The sequence below is a fragment of the Rhinolophus ferrumequinum genome, chromosome 11, assembly GCF_004115265.2.
Source record: "Rhinolophus ferrumequinum isolate MPI-CBG mRhiFer1 chromosome 11, mRhiFer1_v1.p, whole genome shotgun sequence".
NCBI lineage: Eukaryota > Metazoa > Chordata > Mammalia > Chiroptera > Rhinolophidae > Rhinolophus > Rhinolophus ferrumequinum.
Genome location: NC_046294.1, coordinates 38,975,185 through 39,002,408, shown reverse-complemented (window position 1 = coordinate 39,002,408; position 27,224 = coordinate 38,975,185). Strand labels below are relative to the sequence as shown.

The 27,224-nt window shown below is 44.9% G+C and overlaps 1 protein-coding gene across 1 annotated transcript in view; it reads left to right on the top strand.

Moving 5' to 3' along the window:
* The window catches only part of SPON1 (spondin 1), a 243,942-nt gene that overhangs the window by 192,443 nt on the left and 24,275 nt on the right, over positions 1-27,224 (top strand). The gene's annotated exons all lie outside the window — the stretch shown is intronic.

Genomic DNA, 27,224 nt, shown 5'->3' with positions numbered 1-27,224 from the left:
TATATACATGAGTTCTCGCTGTTTACTGTTTGTGAATAGTGACATAGTGTATGTAGTACACAGTAATATATTGTGTATAGTAATGCTACTGATTTTTCAGTTTGAATGCCAAATCTGCTTTCTTTCTAAACTTGTGATTTAGTTCCCACTGTAAAGTCTTTGTAAATATTTTTCTCTTTTATTCCAACAGTTACTGTTCTTTATGTCTTTTGCAATTTGCCTAAAGCAATATTAAGTTATAATGGTAGTGACATTCTTGTTTGGGCCTATTTTTGAAAGAAAAGCTTTTGTTATTGCAGTGTTGTTTCATGATTTAAAATAGGTATGTTTATCAAGTTAAGGTAGTAATTATTTTACTCAAAATAAAATAAAGTTTTCATCAGTTCCTCTTTTGATATATATTGAAATAGATTACATCATCTAATATTAATAGATTTTCTTTTATTGATTTTTTTTCTGCATTCCTGGAGTAACCTTCAAAAAGATCAAATTTGTCACATAGAAAAAATTAGATGAAGTCCAGCCTTGTCTGTGTTTTGATACAGTTAGCGTAACTTGGAAATTATCTGTTCCTTGGGAGGTTGAAGGAATTCATTAAGTCTGTGTGCCTTGCTTTTTGTGACTATTCTGAAAATTTTTTAAATTTCTTTCTCTATTACTAGTTCAGTAGGGTTTCATTGTTTCATTTGGAATATTTTGTATTTTATAAAATATCATTAATTTATGAAGACTGTTAGTCAAGTAGCATGTAATTAGGTATAATTTTCCTATATAAGTAGTTTATTCCCTTTTTATATTTCATATATGGAATCAGATCTCAATTCTCATCCAGCTTTCACCACTAATTTATCTATGTGACTTTGACCAAGGAACTTGACCTGTGACACCATTTTCCCTGTAAATAGGGGTCATGTTACTTATGTCCCGGGGTTGATGTGACGATTACAGATAACATCTGTGAAGTTCTTAGCACAGAGCCTGTCCTCATTAAATAGAACATTAGAGTATTCCCTTTTCTAATGCTGTGTGTCTCCTTTCTCTTTTGTTCCCGATTGTATTTGTGTGGGCTATCTGTTTTTCACAGTCTTTTCAGTATTGTCAGAAGCAATATATATAAGCAATAAGGAGCCACTGAGGGTTTTTGAAATAAGAACATCAGTTCTGGTTATCAGGAGTCTGCGCTGGGTTTGTGGATGGATCGTCAGGGGATGGGACCATGTTGTGAGAAATGACCTCGCTGACAAGGGGCCAGCTAGACTCTTCTTGCTGGTGGCAGGTGGAGGTGTAGGCTTCACATTCATAGAGAACGTGGGCTCCAGAGCTTGGAGAGGCCCTTTCAAGAGACCCACGGAGTGGGAAATTGACCAACTGGCCCCCAACTGTCCTGCTCCAGCGTCCAACCCTTCAGGGCCTGGAAACAGATGCTAACAAATACCATGACCCAGACTAAACTCAGCTTTTGAATGGGACAACAACGTGGGCTTTGTTCATCCTTTTGAAATGGGGCCCAATTATGTTTGATTAATAAATGAAACTTTGTGTCCAAATAGGAGAGACACTGTAGAGAAATGGTCAGAAAGCACTTTGTGTAGAAAAAGGCTAATGAAGTTTTCAGAGTTATTCATTTGCCTGGAGCTGGTCTAAGACAGAGAGAAATTTTCCACCTCAAATTCCCTCTCTTGTTTCCCTATCTTCCTTTTTTTTCTTAAATATGTTTAACTCTTCTGCTTAAGATTGATTTTTGCCTCCTCGAGGATGGATTTCTGTGTTTATTCTGTCAGAAAAAAATGCACTATTAAACACATTCCTACTCTGTTTCTAAATATTAACAGAAAAATAAGCCAAAAGGTTAACAATAGTAACTAATCAAAAGATATTTATCGAGCACTTTCTATGTACAAAGCACTCTGGTATACGCTATGAGAAGGGAAGTGTTAAGCAATAGTTCCTATCCTCAAAAGTCCTTCAGTCCAGTTGGAGAAATGGCTAAATAATTGACTGGATGTGATACATGAGAAATTGAAATAAATGCTATAATTACATCATAAGCCACACCCTGTAGACAAATTGGATCTACAAGTCAATTGATTTATCCACACATCAACTGGATGAGCAAGGACTTCATGGGCAAGTTGCATTTAGGTTGCATTTGGAACATAAACAGGTTTCCTGTTACCATGTGTTCCTTCAGATTCGTTTAGGTAAGCCAGCCAATGCACCTGTGCACTATGCCCCAGGTGTCGGCAAACATGAGCAGCAATTCTGGGCTGTTCCACCAGCCCCATGTGTGCACAAACATGTTTCCAATTCATGTGGGTTTGCTTTCCTATCCATCATTGCATTTGTCCAACCCCAAGTCCTCACTCCCAGATGGCCTCGGGCCCCCCTCAGTTTGATGATCTCCAAAGTTTGGCTTCTTAAATCTAGTCTTTTCCACATGGTTTTTGTTCTGCTCTGTTTCTTGAGTTTTAGCCCTTTCCTCCATGTTGTTGATCCACTCCTGCTCATAGAGCCCCCCTGCCAAGTCAGACAAACGTGTATTGAGGAAGCAGTTGGAAGAATTCCCTTCAGTATTCATCCAGGAGTCATGAAGGTAGTGCAGGGCCACCCCCTGGCCCTACGTGAGGTGAAGAGAGGTAAAGGGAAAGCAGATGAGATGATATGCAATGGAATTCCACCACCAGTTCAGAATAACTAGAGGTTGTGTATCAAGGTCCAGGAGAACCTCAGAGGGCTGCCTCAGGACAAATCAGCCATTCCCAACTGGTAAATGCATTAAAGAAGTCCGAGTCTGGTTTCAAGCCCAGCCAAGTCCTCTTGCCCCTGTTACAAGCTCTTCCTGAGAGACAGGATGTGGGGAGAAATGTTTGTCAGAATGCAGTCAGCCAGAAGTAACAGAAAAGTTAACCAAAGGTGGCTTAAACTATGTGGACTTACACGATCTCACTAAATGAGAAGTTTAGAGATCAATGGTTCCAAGTTTAGAACAGTGGCTCAGTGATGTCATCAGGGACTAAGACACTTCCATCTTTCCACTCTGCCATTTTCAATGGGTCGTCAACAACCACAAGATCAATACAGCAGTTTCACACATTGCCTCTTCATCTGAAAACTTGGGTGATTTCTTCTGCTCAAAGTATTGTTGACAACGTTACTTGTGGTATTCAGCTGATATACGGGTCTAGTCTAAAGGGTCCAAGATAGCATCATTTGTATGCCTAGAACCTTGGAGGGGTGTCTGGAAAGCTGGGACCGTCCACTGGAATGTCCACACATAACCTCTTCAGCACGGTGGTATCAGAGAGTCAGACTACTTACATGACGGCTCAGGGATCCCAAAGAGAGTATTCCTAAAGACAGAAAGTGGAAGCTTCCAGTTTCTTAAGGCCTGGGCCCAGAATTTAGTGAAAGCAGTCACAGATCTTCTCACATTCAAGGGGAAGTGATGTAGACCCCCCCCCCCACCTCTTGATAGGAGGAGTGTCAGAATTAATGGATGGTAATCTTTGATCCACACAGAGGTTATAACCTAAGCTGTTGGAATAAAGAAACCAAAAATATGGTGATTTAAATCAGATAGAAGTTTATCTGCCTCACATATAACAATGCAGAGGTGAGCAACACAAGGCTGGTAGTCTGTTTCTGCCAAGCTCTGCACATGGCTCCTATATCTAGGTCCAGGACAAGTGCTCTGGTTGCTACTCCTTCCCAAGCAGTGGGAAGAAGGAAATGAAAATGGGAGTCAAACAGCTTCCTTGTACAAGGTGATTGAAAAGTTATACACATCCCTTCTCTTAGCATCGCATTGGCTAAATATTAGTCCCATGACCACAACTGACCTCAAGTTATTACCAAATGGAAGATGGAGAGAATGCGTATTGGGAGACAATTACCTCTTAGTCTTTCTGGACAACCCAAACAGAAATAGGTGGTGATGGTTGAGATTCAACTCTAAATAATGATGTTGATATCTGGGGGTAGTTTATTAATCAGCCTTGTAAGTGCAGAGGGCCTTCACATCAGGGCTGGGTAGTGAATCATAAGGTACTCTGAACACGCCTGTGCGTATTGGACCACTCACCCAAACAGAAACAAGTAATGTTCAGATACCCCTCTATTAAGACTGGTTGGGGTGGCCCAGTGGCTCAGGTGGTTGGAGTGCTGTGCTCCTAATGCCGAGGTCACCAGTTCGATTCTCACGTGGGCCAGTGAGCTGCGCCCTCTACAGCTAAGATTGTGAACAATGGCTTTCCCTGGAGCTGGGCTGCTGTGAGCAGCCGGAGGTTGGCGTGGGCTGCCATGTGCTACCGTGGGCTACTGTGTGCTGCCATGATCATGAGTGGCCAGTGGCCAGCGTGAGTGGCCAGCAGCCGGCAAGAGCTGCTGTGAGCTGCTGTGAGCGGCCGACCGACGACCAGCGACAGACTACCTAAGCCAGGGGGAGCGCAAGACTCATAATACCAGCATGGGCCAGGGAGCTGTGTCCTACACAACTAGACTGAGAAACACCGGCTTGAACTGGAGTGGGGCGGGGAGGGAGGCAGAAGAAGGGGGGGGGAAGAACGGTTGCTTCCTTGTCTCATTGACTAGTAATGGTAATTAACAGTTGGGTTTACGTGCTGGGGTCCTTCTCCTTAGAAATATCTGATATGGTATCTCACTGCAAACTTCACAGAGACCATAAAAGAATTCTTTGATAAGGAATGAGCTAAATAGTTCACTAAATGGTTTATCAACCATAAATATAAGCGGATCGAACTAGTGCTAAAATCATTCCTGTGAGGAAGGCCTACTGACAGCAGGGCCTGATTTAACCAATCCACCCTACCCCCTCGTGTCCTGGTGAAGCCCTTCTCAGGAGAAGGTGGCACGTGGCATGGGTGTTCGCTGGGAGTTCGTCTACCTTCTTCCTGGTTCTGAGAAACTCCAAGTTGGATGCACTTTTGCATCCAACTCCAAAGCAGATCAGAAGGTTCTCTTGCTTGTCTCAGACATGACGCTCCCCTGGGGAGAGCACTCAGGGTCTGCCCACAAGAGCTGACCGTTCAGTCATGTCAGCCAGCACCAATGTTTCTTTGTAAGTCTAGAAGCAGCTCTATTCCTGTCTGCTTTACATAGTGGGGTTCTGAGTATACTTTTGCTTAACAAAATGTGTTCCATTACTTAGAAAAACAAAAACAAAAATGATTGATGGCTATTGGCCTAGGAGGCTCCTTGGGCTCAGGGCACAGCCAGCTCTTGCTCTCTCATATATTTTCACAATTTTCAAGAAATAAATGGTCTTCCCACTCGCTCCTGAGGATCGTTTTAATAATATATTTGGGGACATATTTGAAATGGAATAAGGGTATTATGACTCTAGACCATTTATTTATCGTTAAATCTCTTTAGCTATTGTGTTGTTCTTGTTGTTTAAGAGGAAAGGAAAAAAACACTTTTTTACTGAATATACAGAAAAGGGTGACACAAAAAAACATGGGTTTTCTATTCAGAAGTCTTGGGTTTCAATGTCCTATCTCTGCCACTTGTCAGCTCTGAACCCTGGGCAAAACATTGAGATCACTGAGTCTCTACTTTCTCATGTATAAAATAAGGAAGATAATAGTAACTCCTGCAATATAGTACTATGATGAGGGTTAAGTTAGCTAGTTTATGTAAAGCACTAAGCACAGTACCTAATACTATTAAGAGCTGTCATTTATTGATCCCTTACTATGTGACAGGTACTGTCTAGGTCAGTGAATGTCCCTTGGAAACTTGTTAAAAATGAAAATTCTCCTCTGGCCTCACACCAGACTCACTGAATCAGAAACTCTGGAGGGTGGGGCCCAGCCATCCGTTTTAACAAGTCCTCCTGGTGATTCTGATACACACTACAGTTTGCAAAGCATCAGCTTAGGTGTTTAAAAACAGTAAAATGTGATTGTCACATCTACATTTCACTACAGTTAATAATTTGTGCTGAGAAAAAAATGCAGACCTGCCCCCTTCTATTTTGTTTGACGATAGCCCCAGGGTCTTATTGACTCGGTCACACCTGTGGCATTTGTGGCTCTCAGAACCATTCTTTACAAGGGGATGCGAGGTAGGAGACTTGGGAAAACCAAATATCTTACCTCCTCCTCCCTCCTAGGTCCTCTCCTCCTCTCCTATAGGGTCCTATCTATGTCGCACACTTTGTGGAATGTCTGCTGAGAAATCAGCCACTCCAGAAAGAGTGAATAGCTCCTCCTTAGTGCAGCCCAGCACTTGGGGCCACTATCTGCCCGACTTGTCATTATGTGTTCCATCTGTCCCCCTGATGAAATATGAGCTCCTTGAAAGCAGAAACCATGTCTTAATCATCTCTGTGTTCCCAGAGCCTGGTACACATGGCAGACACCTAATAAATGGGTGGTGAATGAATGAAGTGTCAGCCCCAAATCAGAGGGGCACTTGTTCCATGGGCATTCAGGTGGTAGGCGTGCCCTCACAGCCAATATATCTCTGGCCCTGGTGACAAGCAAGCAGCAGGATTGCCTAGGGACCCGTGAAATGTTACCGTGCGTCCTCCATCCATTGGCTGGGTTCTGCGCCACAAGGAAAGCTGTGTGACGGTCTCAGGGCAGATCAGAACCACATTAAGAACAGCCTAGAAAAGCAAACTGCAAATATCCATTTCTTTTCTCTGTCATAAATTGTTTTCCCAGTTACAAGCGAGACTGAAATGAGCTTTGTTGACAATTTGGATAGAATAACTTTTCTGTTTCATGAATTCTGAACAGTGGAGGACTGAATCCTGCTCTAGGCTGTGGAAAATGAACAAAGCTCCCAATGGGATAGATGAGAACTGAGCACAGTCTTAGCTGAGGAAGAATTTGTCCATACTCGGGGCTTTCCCTGAATTGTCCCTGCCTGTCAGATCTAGTCCTGCTGGGTGGGTGCAGAAAGCCATCCTGCTCCCCAGCCTGCCAGCCACCCACTGCCACCGATGCTGGAAGCCATTCATCTCGCTCACTTAAAAGAACCAGAATAAATACAGATTTCTTCTTCCACACATTAATTTATGGAACCTTCCTATTTCTTCCTCATTGCAATGTTCCTACCTGCTGCGGTCACATTCAACTTTATTGAAAAGCAGCAGGGAATTCGTCCTTCACTAGAAAACTTGGTTAAATTCAGACTGTAAAGGGGAAAACTATCCTTATTCTAGTCTCTTTCTCTCTAAATACAAGTGTAGACAGTATGCAATGGGCTATGGGGAGGGGCCCCATAATGAGGAGAGCAGGCACCCTCTAAGAATTGAAGGAGGAAGAATTAGCTCAGAAGGTCTGAGTTAAACCACATGCAGAAGTGACCCTGAGATCTGGTTATAAGTGGGTGCCGGCTAAATTCCAGTCATCACAACGAGGGTGTGTCCTCTAACATCGAATATTTGTTATAAAACTGCCACCTATTTGTAGCTTATTGTAGCCGGGCTGAAGGAAGAAGATGTAAATAGAAGGGAGTGGCCTGCATGGCCTCTAGAAAGAGGGCAGTCAAAGAGGAGGTGACGAAGGTTTTCTGTGTAGTCCAAGAGACGGGCTATCATGACCAGCAGACATGATGTTTTGATGGCAAGTCTCGCTCCAGGATGGAGGTAAATTCATTTGACTAAGATACCTCCATGACTCTGTCCATGAAAACCATTCGGCCAGACCTCTCTCCTTCAACTCTGTGCTTCCCAGGCAATATTTGATTCAGATTACGGCTTCTCTAAAACACTTCCCTCCGTGTGGAGTGTCCAGCACTCATGGGCTCACATAAAATCCACTTGACTTTCCTATTTCTCACTATTGAGCGTGTCTCAGTTCCTCTGGTTCACCCCGCCCCCAGCCCCGCACACACCACCAAAATCAAGGACTTGGGTCAGGAAAGGAGAGGACTAGGCTCCGGACATGGTCTAGCCAATATGCTAGGTGATAAAGCTACTATTGAATTCAACTTTGGGAAGGTGATTTTTCTTCCCATCTCTGTCTTCAAAGGGCCAGCAGTAATTTAAGTAACAATCTTAGTCTCTTTTTCTTTATAGTCTTACTAAGGTGAATTGTTAGGTTGTTTTAAGCACTCCTTTGAAGTGGTTTTTGTTCCCAAAATTTCTAATCTTTGTTCTTTACGTATTTGAAAAGGATTTCAAATTGCCTGGTGATAGAAAATGAAAACACGACAAGCTATACATTCCAACCTTAAAAACATCCATAATATAGCATCATAAAATATAATTAGAAATCCATTCCAACATCACATTACAGATCTATGACTTAAAGGTAATTTCTGTCATTTGAATAGGGTGGTGAGCTGATGGCTGAATTAGATTCTTAAGATAAAAGCAATTCATCCTGCATTAGGAGTTATTACCTTAATTGAATAATATCTGGATAATGCCAGTAGTTAATGTTATTACCCATTATCTTGGTGGTGTTCACCCCTCTGTTTCCAGAGAAAATATAGCCCATTAAATGGATGGAAGGATTAAAATAGAAAAAAATCCGCAAGCTTTTCATGGCTCATTATGCCCAGGTCAGGACAAAGGAATCGCCCCAACCTTTAAATAGGACAGAGGACCTGGCTTGGGCTAAATGCTTAAAAGAATTGCAAGAGAAGTCCTTTCAGCCATGGCAGAGTACCTTGGGTTTCCTCAACAATGTCTCTTTCTGAAACTTAGCATTCACTCATTAATTCATTTATTCACTTCTCCGTTAATTCCTTCAACCAACTCATTCATTCATTTAACCAGCATATTTTGTGCACTGTCATAAATGGTGTCAGACTATGGAATAAAAAAGATGATTTAGTCAAGGAGGATGGGTCAAGGCTTATTGAGAACCTATTATATCTCCGACAATCCAGTGGGAGCTTCCAGACAATGTCTGGTTTATTCTTCACTGCAACCCACAAAATAGGTAGAGTTACTATACCCATTTTATACATGAAGAAACTAAGGGTCAGACAGGTGAAATGACTTGCCTAAGGCCTCATAGCTAGAAAGGGAGAGTCAGAATTCGAACCTAGACCTTCCTTATTTCCAGGCTTAGACTATTTTCACTACACCTGGAATTTGGACATAGGACATAAACATATTTTTTTTAAAAATTATAATACATTGTGATACATGATGCGACTGATTCTCAATAATAGGAAGCAGGGTAACCATGCTAGGGAAAGCTAGATCCCTACCCTTGGCGGACTCACTGACGTGCTGGGCAGTGGAAAATGTCTGGGTGGTCCTCCTTTGTCCTCCCAAGCTCCGCTACATCCCTCGCCCACACAACTCCCTCTCCATGTCTTCTCAAAAACCTGGTCTGTGTTCTCTCAAGTAAAGGGCATTTTTCTCCCACATCCCGCATTAACTCAAGACAAGAGAAGGTGTCAGGCTCCACTTCATTTCTAACACCTCCTCATGCCTCTTGTTATGGGAAGAACCATGCTCCTGTGAGGTTCACACCGATCCATACCAGCTTCTGTCCTGGTCTCTGCCACCTACCAGCCTTCCGGTCACTCCCAGCTCTCACTGGCATATTCTGTTTGGGGTGGCATATTCTGTTACCCTTCACCTACCACTGGACCGTATCTGGATCACAAAATAGCCAAATAACAAGAATGAAAGGAAACAGAATGCTCGGGAAGTCCAGCTCCCTTCTGCAGCACCGAGGATCAGCAGTTAGTGAATGATGGGCTCTTCCATCTGGCTCCAGCCTGACGAGAGATCTGGTGGAGAAGAATTCTTCCTGGGTTTCATTTTCCTTCTTTGTCAGCACCACTTCTAGCAGGAACATTATAAGCAAATCAAGTTTTGATTAGTTGAAGCCTACTTAAAGGCTCTAGGAGACGCTGCTCATTCATTCCTTTATTAAACAAACACTTATTATCTCCTTTGTGCCAAATCCTGTGCTAGGCAGTGGGGAGTGGAGATACAAAGATGAATGAGACATAGTTTCCCTCCTTGAGGCACTCACAGTGGGGCAGGGGAGGGAGGGATGCTTGCTGTGTAAAGGGTACCTGCAGATCAGCGAGGTAGATCCCATGAGTAAGGTCAACATATGGTACCTTGGAAGCACAGGGAAGGGAGGGGCGCTACACTAAACGGAAGGCTTGAGCTGCATTCTGAAGGACCAGGAGGCATTACCTGGGTGAGACAGTGTTAAAAGATACCTCATGGAGGTGATAGTTTATGCAAAGGTACAGAAGCTTAAAGAAAGCATATCTGGTTCAGGAAACTCAGGCACTTCAGTAAGGAGGCAGGTAACATAATGATTATGCTTTGACATCAGAGGACGCTGGGCTCAGATTCTGGCTCCATTGCTTATTAGCAGCATGCAGGGATGTGAATTGTTGGGTTTCTCTGAGCCTCAGTTTCCTCATCCAGAAGCCCCACTTTATATGTAGGTGAGATCACATATGTAACATGCTCGATGTGGTACCCAGCACACAGGCCACACCCAGTACTTGGTCTCTGGTTTGGTGATGAGGATGGAGCTGAGGACGGCGGTGACTAGAAGAGAGTTCAGACATAAGCAGAGGCAGAGATGAGGCTGGAGAAGTAGGGACGCCGACGGGTGAACCCTTGTGTTCCATGCTAAAAAAGTTTGGACTTCATCCCTAAAACTAAAGGAAGGACTGTAAGAAGTGGACTGACCTGGTCAGATGTATGCTGTGGAAAGGTCCCCATGACGGTTTGGAGAAGGGAGTGGGGGAGTAAAACTGGAGGCAGGAACCGAGTTAGGAGGTCTCCTGCACTGATATAAAGGCATGATGGCAGCAGCCTCTCCAGACTGCAGCTCACAGAAGCCGGAAGGCGGTCCCTGTGATTTCTCCCACTTTGGGGTGTGAGTTTTCTAGGCCAGGTCTACTCACGCACAGCAGGGCCCAACTACACGGAGAAATAGAGAATCCAGGTTCCTGTTATCATTGGAATTAAACCACTTTGGTGACCCCTTAAATGTCACACTCAGGCACACTGAAGTGTCTGTTTTTCAGCTTAAAATGTAAAAAGTTACAGTGGTTATCTTTGAGCGGTGTACAGGTTGTCTTTATATTAGTTTTTTTTTTTCCTGTCTCTATTTTCTAAATGTTGTACAATGAACACATTTTTGTAATAAGGAAAAATCCATTGTAAAAAATGTTTTTTTAAAAAAACTCAAACTACATATAGTTTCAATCAAACCAGTAATTCTTTCCTTACCACCTGAGCAAGGAAAAGCTCAATTGAATTACAAAAAGGAAAAAAAAATGTTGATAGGCTCCAACTTCAAACTTCTAGGCTATTTGCTGTGCCAATGAAGATAAACTGGAGATATGTGAACAGTCTTGCATTTGAAAAATCATAGTCGTTTTTATTGTTATAGCTTCAAGCATGGATTATTTCCATGATTTATACTTCAGGAATCTTCAAGTGCAGGAAAATTGCCCAATAGTTAGAGATGATTGGATTACTGATATTCTCTTCCTAAGGAAAATAAACCATCTCATCAGAGAGAAACCCAAGTGACAACAATATCTCTACACTCGGCCTGGGTTGTAAAAGTAAGGAATTGCAGGTCAGTTTAGTAAAGTTTAGCAGGAACTAGATAGAGTCTAGATTTTTCTAGAACAGATTTTTCAGGACCGTACTCCAAAACATTCAGTCAGCACGCCCAAATCCAGCATGAAGTCTCCTTAGATATATATTTTATGCTTCATTAGGCCATCTTCCTAAGAGGTGGCATGTTCATTGCAATCTTCAATTTGGATTATTTTTAAAAGTAATCATTATAATAATAATGGAAATCGTTTACATAGTTGTATGGTTCATAAGGTTTTCCAACGTTGAATCCTCACAGCAACCTCATGAGTTAACTTTAGTCCCATTTTCGAGAGGAAGAAAGTGAGGCTCAGAAAAGCTGACTGACAGGCCTGAGGTCACACAGCTAGAAAGTGAAAAGACCAGGATTCAGATCAGCTCTTCAGACTCTATGCCCCTTCCATTCTCCCTTCTAATGACTGGTCTTCGTTATTTTATATTCACTAAACTCACTAACTGAAAGGGCAATCGGGCCCATAGGAATCATATTAGTTCCTATTGCTGTTAGAACAAATTAACCATAGACTTAGTGGCTTAAGACAATACACTTTATTCTTCTACGGTTCTGGAGGTCAGAAGTCCAAAGTGAGTCTTCCAGGGCTGACATCAAGGTTCTGGCCGAGCTCCAGGTGCTTTTTGCCTCTTCCAGATTATCAGTGGCTGGTGACATTCCTTGCTTTGTGGTCACATCTTCCCAATCTCTGCTTCCCTCCTCACATTGCTTTCTCATCTCCTACAGACAAATTTCCCTGTGCTTCCCTCTAATAAGGACGCATCTTTAGGGCCCACCCAGATAATCCAGGATCATCTCCCCATCTCAAGATCCTTATTGCACCTGCAGAATCCTTGGGGTCACATCCACAGGTTTCAGGAATTAGAACGTGGATATCTTTGGGGACCATTACTCAGCCTACCACAGGAACACTTACTTCATCTATTGAGTGGTCCTTAAATATAAAATTCTCTGAATTTAAATTGAGGTCACAGCCCTTCTCAGTTTTCTGTTTTTAACCTTTCACTTTTGAGGGTCCTGGGGCATTAGTGTTTGCTAGTTTGCTAGCTTTAAAGAAAATTTAACTCTGACTCCTGTTGGAAGTAACTTACTGGAAACCTGATCCTTCTACTGTCTTTCAGGAATGGAAACAGACCCCAGAGTTTTTCCAGGTTGGAAAGGGCTTGAAGACAGGTGCATTCTTTACTGTTAGTAAACTGCCTGCTCCCATATATTAAGCACTTATTATGTGTCAGGAACTGTGCAAGCCTTCTACATTCACTTATAGCTCATTCTATCTTGCAATGAGCCTGTAATGTAGATATAATTATCCCCATTTCACTGATGAAAAAATCAAAGCTCAGAGAGTTAAGTAACATATCCAAGATTGCACAGTTAAGCCACAGAGTTTCCAAAACCCAAGCTCTTAATACCATGCTGTTGCAAAATTGGATAATTCCCAAACTTGAATAATGTATGGATGTCTTTTAAAGGGCATGTACAAGCTCACAAACCCCCAGGATTGTTATACGTATTTTCATCATATTACTCTTTAAATATGTGGCAAGATAACTTGATATTAACTCCTTATGCTTATAGCTCTCCTATGACTATAAAAGCAAAATAACGATGATAATAATAGCACAAAACTAAAATCTTTTAAAATGCTAATTGGAAGCATTATTTTAATGTGGTGGGTGATGCTGTGTTGCTGAAATTAAATGGCTGCTCACAATCTATAAGCAACGTTGACTTCCCTGAGCCAGGTCCTTTGACGTTTGGTGAACCTGTGCACCAGGGCCCTTGGGCCTAACTTACCTCTCCCACTACTCACCCAACCACCGACGTGACACCTGTCATTCCGGCTTTACCTGGTGAGAATTGATTTGTTAACTCTGACTCTTTTATTTTTTTTTCTACCAACTGTAGCAGCTGGGTTCTCTGGGCAGCAGACTGTCAAGATTAAGCTGCAGGAAGTTATCAGGGAATGCTCTGGGGAACCACACTTGTGGAAGGGAAGCGGTGGAAGCAGAAACAGGCAGAGGGAGAGGTTGAGCTGGGTTGCAGGCCTGAGGTAGGCTCCTGCCAACCCACTGGGTGGGGAGTGGCTCTTCTGAGTTGTCCTGACTTGGGGGAATGGGGCCAACCTTTGTGCCCCTGGAAGCAGGCAGTTTCATCCAGTCAACGCAATCCCCAGAAAGCACTGACCGATGAAGGCTGCCTTTTGGCCTCCTTCCCCGCAGCTGAAGAGTGATCTGGGCAGGGTATCACAGGGCCCGCACACTGGCCCACAATAAAGTTGTGCAGAGCAGCAATGGGATAGAAATGCAAATGCATCCCACCCTCAGAAATTGCCTGGTGGTGCTTGATTATAAGATACCTGAGACATCCATAATATACTTTGACTTTTCTTAATTATTATAAAAATATGAAATGTTTAAATTCCCGTAGAGAACTGAACCCTAACAATATATTCGCAAAGACCTAGGTTCCTCGGACCTTACTCTGAGAAAGAATGTTAGGAGGCGTCTGGTTACCTCTGCTGTGATTTACAACATTAACCTGTGATATCTCCGTGGCATGAAAATCACAAAGTTCTACAAAGGCTTCTTTGGGTGGCAGTAATAATAATTTCCAGATGCTCTCCTAATTCACATGTAACATTTGGGAATGGAAACTCATTTCTTGAACGTTCATTCAATATATTGATCAAGCACCTACTGTGATACAGGTGCTTTGCTAGATACCTTCTGGTAGGAAAGACACAAAAGTGAACAAATAATAGTGGCACATGATTGAGATATGGAAAAGCATGGTTCGAGAGTCTGGGGACAACAAGAGGGCATTCCCAGGCGCAGGAGGTGGGGAAATGGGGAGATGTTGGGCAAAGGGTACAAAGCTGCAGTTATGCAGGATGAACGAGTTTGGAGATCGGATATCCGCGTACAGCATGATGACTGTAGTTCATAATACTATACTGTACACCGGAAATTTGCAGAGAGAGTAAGTATCAGGTGTTCTTCACACACACACACACACACACACACACACACACACACACAATTAACTATGTGAAGAGATGAATATGTTAATGAGCTTGATTGTACCAATCGTCTCTCTATGTATCTGTATAGCAAAACAATCGCGTTGTACACCTTAAACTCGGTAGTGCCACCTTATCATTGTTTCACTTTCCGTGCTTTCAGTTACCCGCCGTCAACCCCCGTGTGAAAATATTAAATAGAAAATTCCGGAAATAAACAATTCATCAGTTTTATATTGTGCGCCGCTCTCAGTAGCGTCATAAAATCTCATGCCATCCCACTCCATCCCTCCTGCGATGTGAATCATCCCTTTGTACAGTGTACCTGCTGTATATGCGCCCCAGCTAGTCAGTTACCGTGTTTCCCCAAAAATAAGACCAGGTCTTATATTAATTTTTGCTCCAGAAGACGCATTAGGGCTTATGTTCAAGGGAGGTCATCCTGAAAAATCATGCTAGGGCTTATTTTCCGGTTAGATCTTATTTTCAGGGAAACATGGTACTATCCATTTAGGTAATCAGATCTACAATCATGGTTTCACAATGTCTGTGTTCAAATAACTCTTATTTTTACTTAATAATGGCCCCAAACCGCAATAGCAGTAGCAATGCTGGGAATTCTGATATGCTAAAAAGAAACCATAAAGTGCTTCCTTTCATTGAAAAGATGAGTTCAGTACAATAAGAGACACCACATTCACATAACTTTTATTACAGTATATTGTTGTAACTGTTCTATTTTATTATTAGTTATTGTGCTAATGTCTTACTGTGCCTAAGTCATAAGTTAACTTTTATCATAGAACGTATATACGGGGAAAACATAGTACACATACGGTTCGGTTGGTACTATTCGTGGTTTCAGGCATCCACTGGGGGTCTTGGGACATATACTCAGAGGATAAGTGGGAAAACTGTATATAAATTTCTATTCGACGGAGGAGAAAGGAGGAGGAGGAGAGGAAAAGAAGGAGGAGAAGAAGGAGAAGGAGAAGGAGAAGGAGAAGGAGGCAGCTTTTCAGAGGAGTTACTAGAGAGGAAAGGAATAAGAGCATTCCAGGCAAAGAGGCACACAGCCTTGAACCAGCCTGGCCGTGACAGGTAATGTAGGCGATTTAGGCTGAAAGGTCTATGTCAGCAGAAGTGGGGGGTCACAGAGAAAGCAGGGGGTCAGGGAGGTGCGAGTATATCTAAGTGGTCATAGTTACCCTATTCATTATGTTCACCTGGCCCTTGACTTATATTATCTCAATCAATCCTCACATATTATTAACCCACTAGAGGACATTCCCCGCAAGAGCAGGGACTGTGTCACCTTGTCCATTGTCCATGCCCCATGCCCAGTACAGTCTCTGACCCGTAGAAGGAGCTCAATATATGTGTTTCACACATGAAGAATCCAATTAGAGAGGATGAGCGACTTCCTCAAATTTACACAGCACCTAAGTGGCTGAGCCAAGATTTGAACTTCAGTCGCCTTATTCCACTACACAGCTCTTTAACTCCTGCTCCGTGATACCACCCTGATAACTAAACTAAAATGGGGTTTTCACAGTCAGGGGACCCTCTGTTACCATGGGAAGCCTAGCAGGCTAGTGTGTGTGTGTGTGTGTGTGTGTGTGTGTGTGTGTGATCTTAAATTCCTGATGATAGGGACACCCTTTGAGTGTCAGCTGACAACACATAACTTCCCTATGGTAATCTCTAGAAGTATATGGGGGTCTCAGGAATGAGAAGGGTTAAGCTTTTACAGCTTATCAAGTTGTTCCTTTGCATTTAAATAGCACCATTTAAGAAAGCAGCATTTCAGAACCTTATTTGATGCTAACGTGCTGAGCACCTTAAGGCATGCTTATTTCTCCCCCATCCAGGTCATTTGAAGCTTCATTACTTAATAATTTGAAAGCTTTTTCTGGAAATCAGTGGATGAAGGGAGATGATGAAGTGAAATGTTATTATATCTAAGGACCCAGCAAAGCAGGCTGACAGTATGATACCTGAGTCGGAAGTTTCTTGTGAAGAAAGAGAGAAGAGGGAGATCTTGGTTCACAAATGAATTCTCATTTCCTTTTGAAACTGCTTTTATTTTAAAGATAATAAAGCCCAACAAAGCCTAGAGGCTTGAAAACTGTCAAGTAAAGAAGCCAGCAGATAGATGCCTTATCAGTTCCACACTTGCACTGGTTTTTCTGCCCCTTCTCCCTACTCTCTGCTTTGGCTCTGAGCCCATCTCATCTAGAAATTTGCCCTTAACTTTTGCATACACAGTGAAGGACACACACACACACACACACACACACACACACACACATTTTTAGCCCTATCACTTCTTTGCACCGTAGTAGCTAGATTATTATACAAATAGATTATTACATGAACTGTTCTGTCTTGCTTTGTCATTTCGTATATTTTAGAGATAATCTCATTAGTGATGCAGGCATCCCCCGCTTTTCGAAAGTTGAAGTGGCCCCTTCACTTTTGTGGAAGATTCACATTGGTACCTGTTTTTGCTAATCGAAAGAAATCTGAAGATTTTCACTTTTATGAAAAAAGACAAAAGGCGAGAATAGCGTTCAGCGTTTGTTTCACAGTGAGCAGATAGAGAAGCAGCCTGCACCCCGGACAGAGAGTGGCACGGCTGTGCTCCTTCCCCCAGAACGACACACAGCATCAAGCAGCCAGAGCTTTGTCCTGTGTGAGCACTGGTGCTTTATCTCCATGTATTTTGTGTATCTGTTAGCAATTCCTTTTTCGCTTTACGCCATTTCGGCTTAGGAAAGGTTTCGTAGGAAGGCTCTGCTTTTAGATAGCGGGGGAAACCTGTATAACTCTTTTTAAAAAGATGAACCCAAAGACTGTATAGCAATGTAAAAAACACACATATATACTTTTGTATCTTTTTTTTTACAACACTGTACGATCTTTGGGCTCATCATTAAAGGAAGTATATTATAAATGATATTATATATAAGATATATTAAATGATAAAGTAAGATATATCAGTTTGTATAATATTTGTATAATCTAACTACCATTGTGCAAGGAAATGGTAGAGATACAGAACAGAGAGAGAGCGAGAGCGAGAGTGAGAGAGAAACTATGTGACAAAGATATACACGGATGGAGGGGCATTGGGTCAGGCCCAGGTGACTCGGATGGGCCCTTCCTCTCCAGCTTCAGAATCAATACAAATGAATATACAAATTGATGATAGCTGCTGGATAATAATGACAGGATTATGGGTCTTTTTGCCTCTCTCTCTCTCTCTCTCTCTCTCTCTCTCTCTCTCTCTCTCTCAACTTCCTGTAATATAGTTATGCTACTTTTTTAAGACCTTATTTTAGTATGTCAGCTATACACGTATTTTCATCTTGGTAGAGTTTTTTCTCGGTCCTTTTCATATGTATTAGCACCTCTACCTTACAATACTGAAGTCCCTCTATCCGTGAAGCCTTCCTCCACCACGCTGTTTGAAATTGCAATAGCCCTCCCTGTCCCGCCCTGGCCTCCCTCTTGCCCTCACCTGCATTATTTTCTGCAGAGAGCCAAAGTCTGACACACTGTAAGTGCTCATCTGTTTGTGGCTGCCTGCTCACTGTGGAACAACAGCTCCATGAGGGCAGGAACTGGTGTCTGTTTTGTTCAGGGCTCTGCCTCGAGCACTCAGAGCAGAGCCAGGCACTGAACAGGGCCTCAGTCAGGTATTTGCTGAATGAATGGCTGAATCCTGGCCACCGGCCCCCAGCAATGCCAGTCATCATGGGTGTCTGGTTACCATTCTCTGCTTTCCTCTTCCATCGTCTTGCACTGGCTGGAACACCACCCCTCCATCTCGGGTCTGGACCTCACCTCTTCTCATCTTTTCAAGGACTCTTTCTCTCTCCCCTGCAATAACAATTTCTCTTTCTGTATTGGATTACACTCTTCCACGTAAAAACTTACCCTAATGTCACTTACCTTCTAAAAAATAATAACATGTCCTTCCTGCTGCTGCCAATTGTCTCAACTCCCGACACGGCTGACCCCTCAAAAAGAGCTGTCTGGGCTTGCTGGCTACATGGCCTCGCCATCTTGTCTTTCTTACACCTGCTTCAATTGCACTTTCAGCAGTGACCGGCAGGGCAGTGGTGGCAGCAGTGAGCAAGTTGCAGGGCTGGCAGCAGTGGGGCAGTATAGACAGCAGGGAGCCAGGGGACAGTGGAGATAGCAGAGAACAGCAGGGACATCAGGGGGACAGTGGGACAGTAGGAGGACAGTGGGGATTGCAGGGAACAGTGAGGATAGGACGGGGTAGTGGAGACAGTCGGGGAATAGTGGGGGCAGTAGGAAGTCAGTGGGAGTAACCCAGGGCTGTGAAGAGGACCTGGAGGCAGGTCCCACTGTCCTCCTGCCTCTCTGGCTGTGCCATCTTGGGCTCTTTGGCTCTTCCCACCCTCTTCTCTGTCTCCACTCACTCCCCAAGTACTATGTCCTGTGGCTTTAGCTACCACCTATATGCTGATGACTTTCACATTTACATCTCTAGCCTCATAGCTCCAACTGCCTACATGATATCTCCCCCTTGGAATCATCCTTGACCCCTCTTTGTTTGACACCCCATCTCCAATTCATCATAGGTCTTGTTGCTTCTCCCTTTAAAACAATGTCTTGCGTCCGACATTTTCTCACCCCCTGCATTGCTCTCCCCTGGTCCAGTGTCACCTGGCTGGTCTCCCGCCTCCCCTTTGTCCTCCATAGCTTACTCTCCCACAGCTGTCAGCAGAATCCTGTAAACACCTAAATCACATCGTAGCACGCTTGCCGCCAACACTTCAGCAGCATCCTGGGCCCACAGCCCTCACAGGGAGTGTCCCTAAGACCCCCTGGGAGGGCAGCAAAGGCCAGAGGCTTCCTCTAGCTTGTCATTAATTCAGTGTTTAATTAACTAATCCCTCATTCGTCCCTTAATCATTCCCTGCATACCTGCCCCAAGCCAGGCTGGTGCTGGGGACAGGCGGACACAGTCCAGCCCCTGCTCTAACACTGGCTTTCAGGACCTGACAGGAGCTGTCCTCGAGGAAGGGGAGGAAGGGGAGACAGGGAAGAAGGGCGAGGGGTGTCGAATGTTGTGCGTTTAATACCACCGGCGACGGGCAGGGTTGGGGTGCTGCCCTTACAGGTTGCCTCACAGACCCCTTCAGCCAGACCTGGCCCAGCTCATCTTCCCGCTCCAGGCTCCAGCTGGGTTTCTGTGCAGCCCCGGCCGGTTTGAAAGCAGACAGCTCCTGCTTAGCATGCTCTCTCCTGTGTGAGGTCAGAATCTGGCCTGGCCTGGCCTCTATTTTACTTCTCTGCTCTGGCCTTGGCACTAATATCTTGCTAATTGCCGGAGATAGCGAAAGGGGGTGGGACGAGGGCCGAGGAAGATTAGGTCCTGAGGAGCTGGCAGGCTGGGAGAGACAGACATGCCCCATTGACCTGTTCAGCTCCCTGCTGGACTCAGAGGAGAAGCAGGCTTTCGTGAACATTATGAAGGACACGATGAAAATCCAGAAAATGAGGTTAAAGCCAGGATTGGCGCTTCGGTCACCAAAGGATGAGCTAAATGGATGCCTGTGGCTGATAGAGGCACAGAAGGATGGCCCTGTCTCTCAGGTCACGGGGTGAGGCCCGTGGGAGCTTTCCACCTGCCAGCCACAGACAGATGTGGGTGGAGGGGCATTGGATCGGGCCCAGGTGGCTCGGATGGGCCCTTCCTCTCCGGCTTCAGAAATGCCAAGCGGTTTTCACATGTGCAGCTACAGCGTCTTCTCCTGGATCCGTGAATGGGCTTCAGATCCCTTCTCGGACTTTGAAGTAGCTGATCAGACAGCAGCTTGCCATGGCAGCTGCTTCCTAGGGGACAAGGCGTGCTATGGGCACTTATAAACTGCCAACCCAGGTTTCTGGAGTGTCGACTGAGGCGGACTCAGAACCTGTGAGCTCTGACCACGGTTCCTAGAGTGGCCTCTGTGTGCTGTCCCGTACCCCTCCTGCTGCTACCTGCCGGTGCTAGCAGTTTTCTGATGCTCTCCTCCTGCTGCGCCAGTGCCCACCAGCTCAATGCCCGGGTTTGTTCGTGTCATTTCACACAGCTCCGTCTCCACGCGCGGCCCATGGAGGGCTGGCGCTCAGAGGATATCACTCTGTCCTCACCACAGCCTCTCATTCATTCGACACATATAGACTGAGCATGTTCCAAGCACGCTTCTGAACACAGCGTGCCGCAGGGAGCAAAACAGACCCTTGTACTCATGGAGCCCCTATTCAGCTGGGGGAGAGAGACGATAAAAAGTAAATAAGCAAAATGCACAGTATATTAGACTGTGACAGATGTTACGGAGAAATGATCATCATATAAAGTGAAGGGGGTGTGCCTGGTGGGGGAGGGGGCAGGGAATGGCTACTTTGAATAGTGTGGTCAGCAAACGCTTCACTGAGAGGGCGCCATGGGAGCAAACAGCGTAGGAGGCGAAGCACTGAGTGCTCTGAGATCTGGGAGGACAGCATTCCTGCACAGGGAACAGCAGGTGCTGAGTGTCCCCGGCACGTCTGAGGTAAAGGAAGACATCCAGGATGGCTGAAACACAGTGAGCAAGGGGAAGCGTAGTAAGAGATGAGGGTGGACAGGGAAGACCATGAAAGGCCATGGGCATCATGGTTAGGTCCTCATTTGCTCTGAGATGTGAAGCCATTGGAGCGTTTTGACCAGAGGCACCATATGGCTGCTGTGTGAAGGAGAGACTGGACGAGGGTGAGGAAGGAGGCAGAGAGACTAGCCAGGTGGCAATTGCAATAATTTAGGTGAGTGATGATGGTGGCAGGACAAGTGACAAAAAGTGGTTGGCTCATAAGTGCATTGGGAAGTGGAGTTGACAGGATGTGCTGATGGATGAGAAGTATGAAAGAAAGAAGTATCGAGGATGAGAACCTGGAAGGATGCTTTGCCATGTCATGGGAGGGGAAAGGGAGAAGTCAGGTTTGGGGAGGGAAAGATCAGGAGTTTGAGTTCAGACAGGTTGCGTTTCAGATGTCAATTGGGCATCCAGACAAAAATGTTAGACAGTTGATACACAAGTCTGGAGTCCAGAGGCGAGGCTGAGGCAGAAGATTCAACTTGATTAGTCATCAGTGTACATTTAGTTAGGATTTTAAGGCCTGGGACACGATGAATTCACCAAGGCTGTGTGGATAGAAAAGAGCAGAGGACCAGAGGCTTGAGCCCAGGGCACTTTAATGTTTGGAGGAAGGTCAGCAAAGGGGACTGAGAATGTTTGGAAGAGGGGTCAGCAAAGGGGACTGAGAAGGGATGGCCAATGAGATGAGAAGAAAATGAAGAGGCAACAAGTTCCAGAGCCAGGTAGAAAGTGCAATGCAGAGGGAGTGGCCAGCTGTATCAAGTGCTGCTGAGGGGTCCTGGAAGCTAACAGCTGGGCACTGACCATTGGTAATGGAGAGCTCAGTGGTGACCTTGACCAGAGCAGTTTCAGAGGACAGAGGTGAGCCTCAGTTACTTCATCTGAGAAATGGGACCATTCACCTGCTTATCTCAGAGGGCTGCGGTGCAGACCACACGAGATCATGGGCAAACTATAGAGCAGTACCAGGTCTGAGTTGTCTGTTTTTGTTTATAACCCAATAAACCCAGAGCCTGTTGAAATGATGGGAGGGACTGTTGGGCACAGTTGATTTTAAAGGTGCTTAGAGCTCCATTATCACCAAATAGAATGGCTCATTTCCTGCTGCTCATGCCCAGGACGTTCCACTTCCCTTCAGAGGTGGAAGCCATCAGGATTGCTATCTCTTATGGGTGGTAAGTGAAGATTCAGGGAAAAGGTAGAAGCAAACAGTAGGGTCAAACACTGCTCATTGGGGTCTTAATGCAAAATGCAGGACACTGCCCTCCCAGAGGAAACCTGGTGACATGCATCTCAAAGCAAGGGCTCCTTGGAGAAAACTGTCAGCCAGGGGCAGCTATGCTCTTGCTGAAAATACAAGCAAAATGGGAGAGGGGTGAGAGGGAGATGGAGACGAAGAGTAGTCAGGAAAATTGGGAAGAGTTTGAATTTTAGAGTCAGACACATCTGTATTGGAATCTTGGTTTCTGGGTGGTCTTCACCAAGTTATGTGACTTCTCTGAACCTCAGTTTCTTCTTCTGCAAAATGAGATCAACCTTCTCCCCAAAGGTTTTCACAAGAAACCAGCTGATGAATGCACAGAAATGCACGCTGGGGCCAGGGTGTCCGTGTGCATTCACGTGTGTCACTGCATGTGCATTTAGTGGCGTTGGGTCCCCCTCTTTAGTAGCAGATGGTTCCTCTTCAGCTCAAGGACCCTGTGCTCTCCCCTCCTCATCAAAACCAGTTCTCAGGACAGCATTCACGTTAACGGTATTGTGAACACTGTCGGATAATTTTCCAAGTGTAGCTGCAACATTCAGCACTCAGAGTAGGTTCAGACAGGCCCTCCCGGGGAGCAGAGAAACAGGCTGGGGGGAGGGGCCCGATCTTTCGAGAGAATGGTCAGCTTATTTATTCTCCCTCCTAGCCCCCCTCTGCCTGGGTTCACAGGGCGTGGTCTCCGGAGTCAGACTGGGGTTTAAACTCCAGCTCTACCATTGACTAACTGTAACTAGTTTGGCTAAATAAATGTGTTTCTGAAGGTGAAAAAGTATATACTTACCTTGTGTTGTAAGAACTAACTGAGATGCTAAGTATAAGGTAATTAGCAAGGTGCCTAGCACATAAAAACAATACATCAGCATTGTTACTGTCATTGTTGTTTCTACCCCTTTGCATTCTTTTCCCTCTCTGATTCTGGACTGCATCCCGTTTCTCTTCCTGCGGGGAAGCGGCAAGTTGGCTGGGCTGACTCCAAGCCTCAGGTCCGAGGCAGGACATGCTATGGTGGAGAGCTTTGCCTCAGTGTGTCTCTGAGCAAAGGGTGCCTTCGGATGATGAACAGGCATGGTTCAGGACTGGGTGATGAAAGCAAAAGGTCAGCATCCGGGACGGGGCAGACGGAGGAGGAGAGGAGCAAGGCAGGGCGGAGATGGCAGACTCTGGCCTTTTGCCATGGGCATGGCTGAGACGCCCGGAGCGCTCCCACATTGAGTGTAGTTCTGGGGGGCTTGGGAGGGTCAGTGTGGGGTACGCTTGGTTAAAACACCAGCCCCCAGCCCGAACCCAAGCCTCACATTCTTACTCTCTGCTCTGCTCAGACGTGGCATCTCCTGATACGATGTGATTTCTGCCTCTAACCAGTCCCAGGCCTGTTTCCTCTCCACACAAACCCTCCTTCCTCTGGATCTGACCTCAGCCTGTGACATGTTTGGGGCTGTGCGATTCCCATTTGGTAGGAGCAACTTTGAAGTCTGAGGGCAACTGTCACGTCTTCCCAATATGTTTACCAAAAGCAGAATGAAAGAACTCATCCCTGTGAAGATGGACATGAGTGACCCGTAGTTTCTTTCATTTTTAAAATTTTAATTGGCACAGTGCTGACATCATCCAAACGAGGCACGAACTGAGAATGCCCTGAAACACTTTGTTTGAAAAAGGTCCTGTGGGAGATGTATCAGTGCTCTAAGCGTTGTTGAAAGATCCTCTCTGTGCCTTGGAGACTTGTTCAAATGGCCTTCCATTTAAGTCTGAAGTTTGGATTGCTTGCTCTGAACGTAAGTCGTCCATTCTTCAGAATCTAAACTGCTTCCTGCCCCAGCGGCCCCATCTAAGGCTCACCCAGCTCCAGTAACCTCCCATCATTGGCTCCCTGAGTTTCTCAGTTCTCCTGAGGCTCTGTGGGTTTGTAGATGCAACTGTGTGCCCCACTTTCTGTACTCAAGTAATACAAATCGATGCTAATTCCAGCTCGGCCTAAATGTAAGTAAGAATAAAAATAGTAGCTAATATTTATGCTGAGATAGGCACTGTATTAGTACATTACATGAATTACGTCATTTAGTCCACCTAACAATCCCATGCAGTACGTAGGCTTTTTAACCCCATTTCACAGATGAGAAAGCTGAGAGAGGTCAACAGATTTGTCAGAGGACGTAGGTGCAACTAGAATGTGAACTCAGGTATGATGCTAGAGCTGGCGCTCTCAACCACACTACTTTCCTGCCTGCTGGATTAGTAAATACTAACAAGATTGACGGTATCCAGTATGTCCAAAGCTGTGCAGACATGGGCACCTCTAATACATTCTTGTTAGAGGGTAAATTGGTGCAGACATGTGGAGGATAAATTACTAGGCCCTACCAAAAATTTAAATTTGCTTCATATTCTAATCATTCCTTGGAATCTATGACACGGGAACCCTTGGGTTTGTAAACAAAGAAATACATACACAAACGTTCATCGTGGCATCACTTATGGAAACAAGTAAATATGTACTAATAATGGTGGTTAAAACAACTAGAGAACATCCATGCTATGGAATTCTACATATATACCAAAAAAAAAAAAATTTTTTTTTTAAATGATGTAGTTTTGTCTTTTTTCAAAAACTTCCTGACCATCCACAGCACTTGGATATAGCCACAAACAAGCCAGACACTCTCCAATCCTGTAGAACTTAGATTCTATCAGAGAATTTTGAGGTCAACAAAAATATTTAGCTCGCTAGATTAATTTTACAGAATGCTCCTGTTTTCTTATTTCACTGGATAACATGAATGATCACAAACAAGAGACAATAAGCAGTTGATTCTGCAGATGGTGTAGAACCACTAGATGAAACAAATTACAGCAACAAGCTGTTCTAATGCCCGCACACGTGGACCCACCATCCCTGGAGCCTCCATAGCTCTAAGAAATACAGACGGAATTTCATCACCATACATAAATACTAACAAAGGGCCCAAACAATTTTTGTTGAGTTTTATACTGCAAAAACAAAATCAGTATGTCGTTAGTTGGGACTTAAATGTAACGCAAGGTGTGTCTGCAGGGCCCGCTAATACAGTAGCTACCTTAACTCTACCCGCACTGACGTTTTTTCTTTTTAGTGAAGCATTTCTTCAATGGCAAAATGATGGTCATCAGACAGAATCTAATTTCTTGGATTTCTTTTTTAGTAGTCTTGACCTGGCTAACCATAATTTGAAGATCTCCAACCTTTCAAAAATCAACAAAAGGAGAGCTCGGATGCTGTAAATACTGACATGGAAAGTTTCCCATGATACGATATCAAGGAAAAAATGTAAAAATCATGGTACAGAATAAGCGATTCTGTGTGAAGCTATGTTTGTGGGAAAAGCTGTGTCTAATGTACGCCCACATACGTAGTTGCATATGCATTGTCGGAGGTCTGGAATGATTCACACCAAGCTGTAGCGTTCCGGAGAAGAAGGCAGAAGGCAGGTAGTTGCCAAAGTGGAAGGTGCTCAACTTTTACTTGTATGCTTCTGTGATGCTGAATTTGTCCACAATAAGCCTGTAATGTTGTGGAATTAAAAGTTTTAAAAGTATGCCAGGTATTAAGACATGATCGTGGAAATTGTGGGGAGCCGCTGAAGGATTTCGGCAAGGAATGGATATGGTCGGATTTGCAGCCATGTGGAGAGTGAGCTGGGGGAAAGCAAGAAGATACAGGAGATACGGAAACCAGGGGGGAGACTGCAGGAGGATGTAGGAGACGTGAAGGCTGTGAAGTCGGTGGCGCTTGGAGGCCTGAGCACTGTGAGGGGCCTGGAGATGGGAGAATGCTCGTGACGCCAGCGTCTGGCTCAGGCAGCTGCTGGACGTGCCTTTAACCCAGACGGGACCTGCTGGAGAAGGAGGAGGACTCCGAGGTCAGAGGAAGAGCTGAGTGAGGAGCACGCGACGTGTAAGATGACCATAGGAAACCCAGGTCATGGGAGACTCAGTGCTGGCGTCAGGAGATAGGTTATGTCTCAAATGTGACTTCGTGGTAAGCGGCTTCTCTCAGTCGTTCCAGAGATATTTATTAGGAATGAGTGAGGGGGACGTGCTCCAAAAAGAAAAACGAAAAAAAAAAAGTCTCATGAAAAATGTGAACCACTTAGTTGGGACTTGGAAATGCTGTCCCTGCAGACATGTGAATGTGGGGTGTCTTGTGCATCCAGAATTCTTTCATCTGAGCAGGAACCCCCAGGGAAGCCTGCGCTTAGGAAGAGGCTGTGAGCATCCCTGAGGGGTGCCTCTGTGGCTTGTCCCTGTGGGCCTCACTTCTGCCCTTCACCCCACTAGGACCATCTGCAGGCATGCAGGGCAAACTGGATCTGGCTGAGCGCCCTTCCTTTCAATGGCCCACCACCCAACAACCCGTTGCCCGGGCTGCAGACAAGGGGCTGTGGACCAGAAGCCCTTTTAGAATCTTTGGAGACACCTCAGACCTCCTTCTTGCTAGTTTCCTCGGGGCTGTGGGATTTGCTGGGCAAGGTACCCAACTAAGGAGAAGCCCGTCAATTCATCCCAAATGTTCTAAGTACCTAACTGCCAGGCATGGCTCGAGGGACTGGAGTAGAGCTGTGAGCCAGCCGAACAGGTTTCTGCCCTCCTAGAACTCAGAGCTTGTTCAGTCAGCAGCAAAGCTCTTCCCTCTTGGCTGGTGACATGCTGGCCTT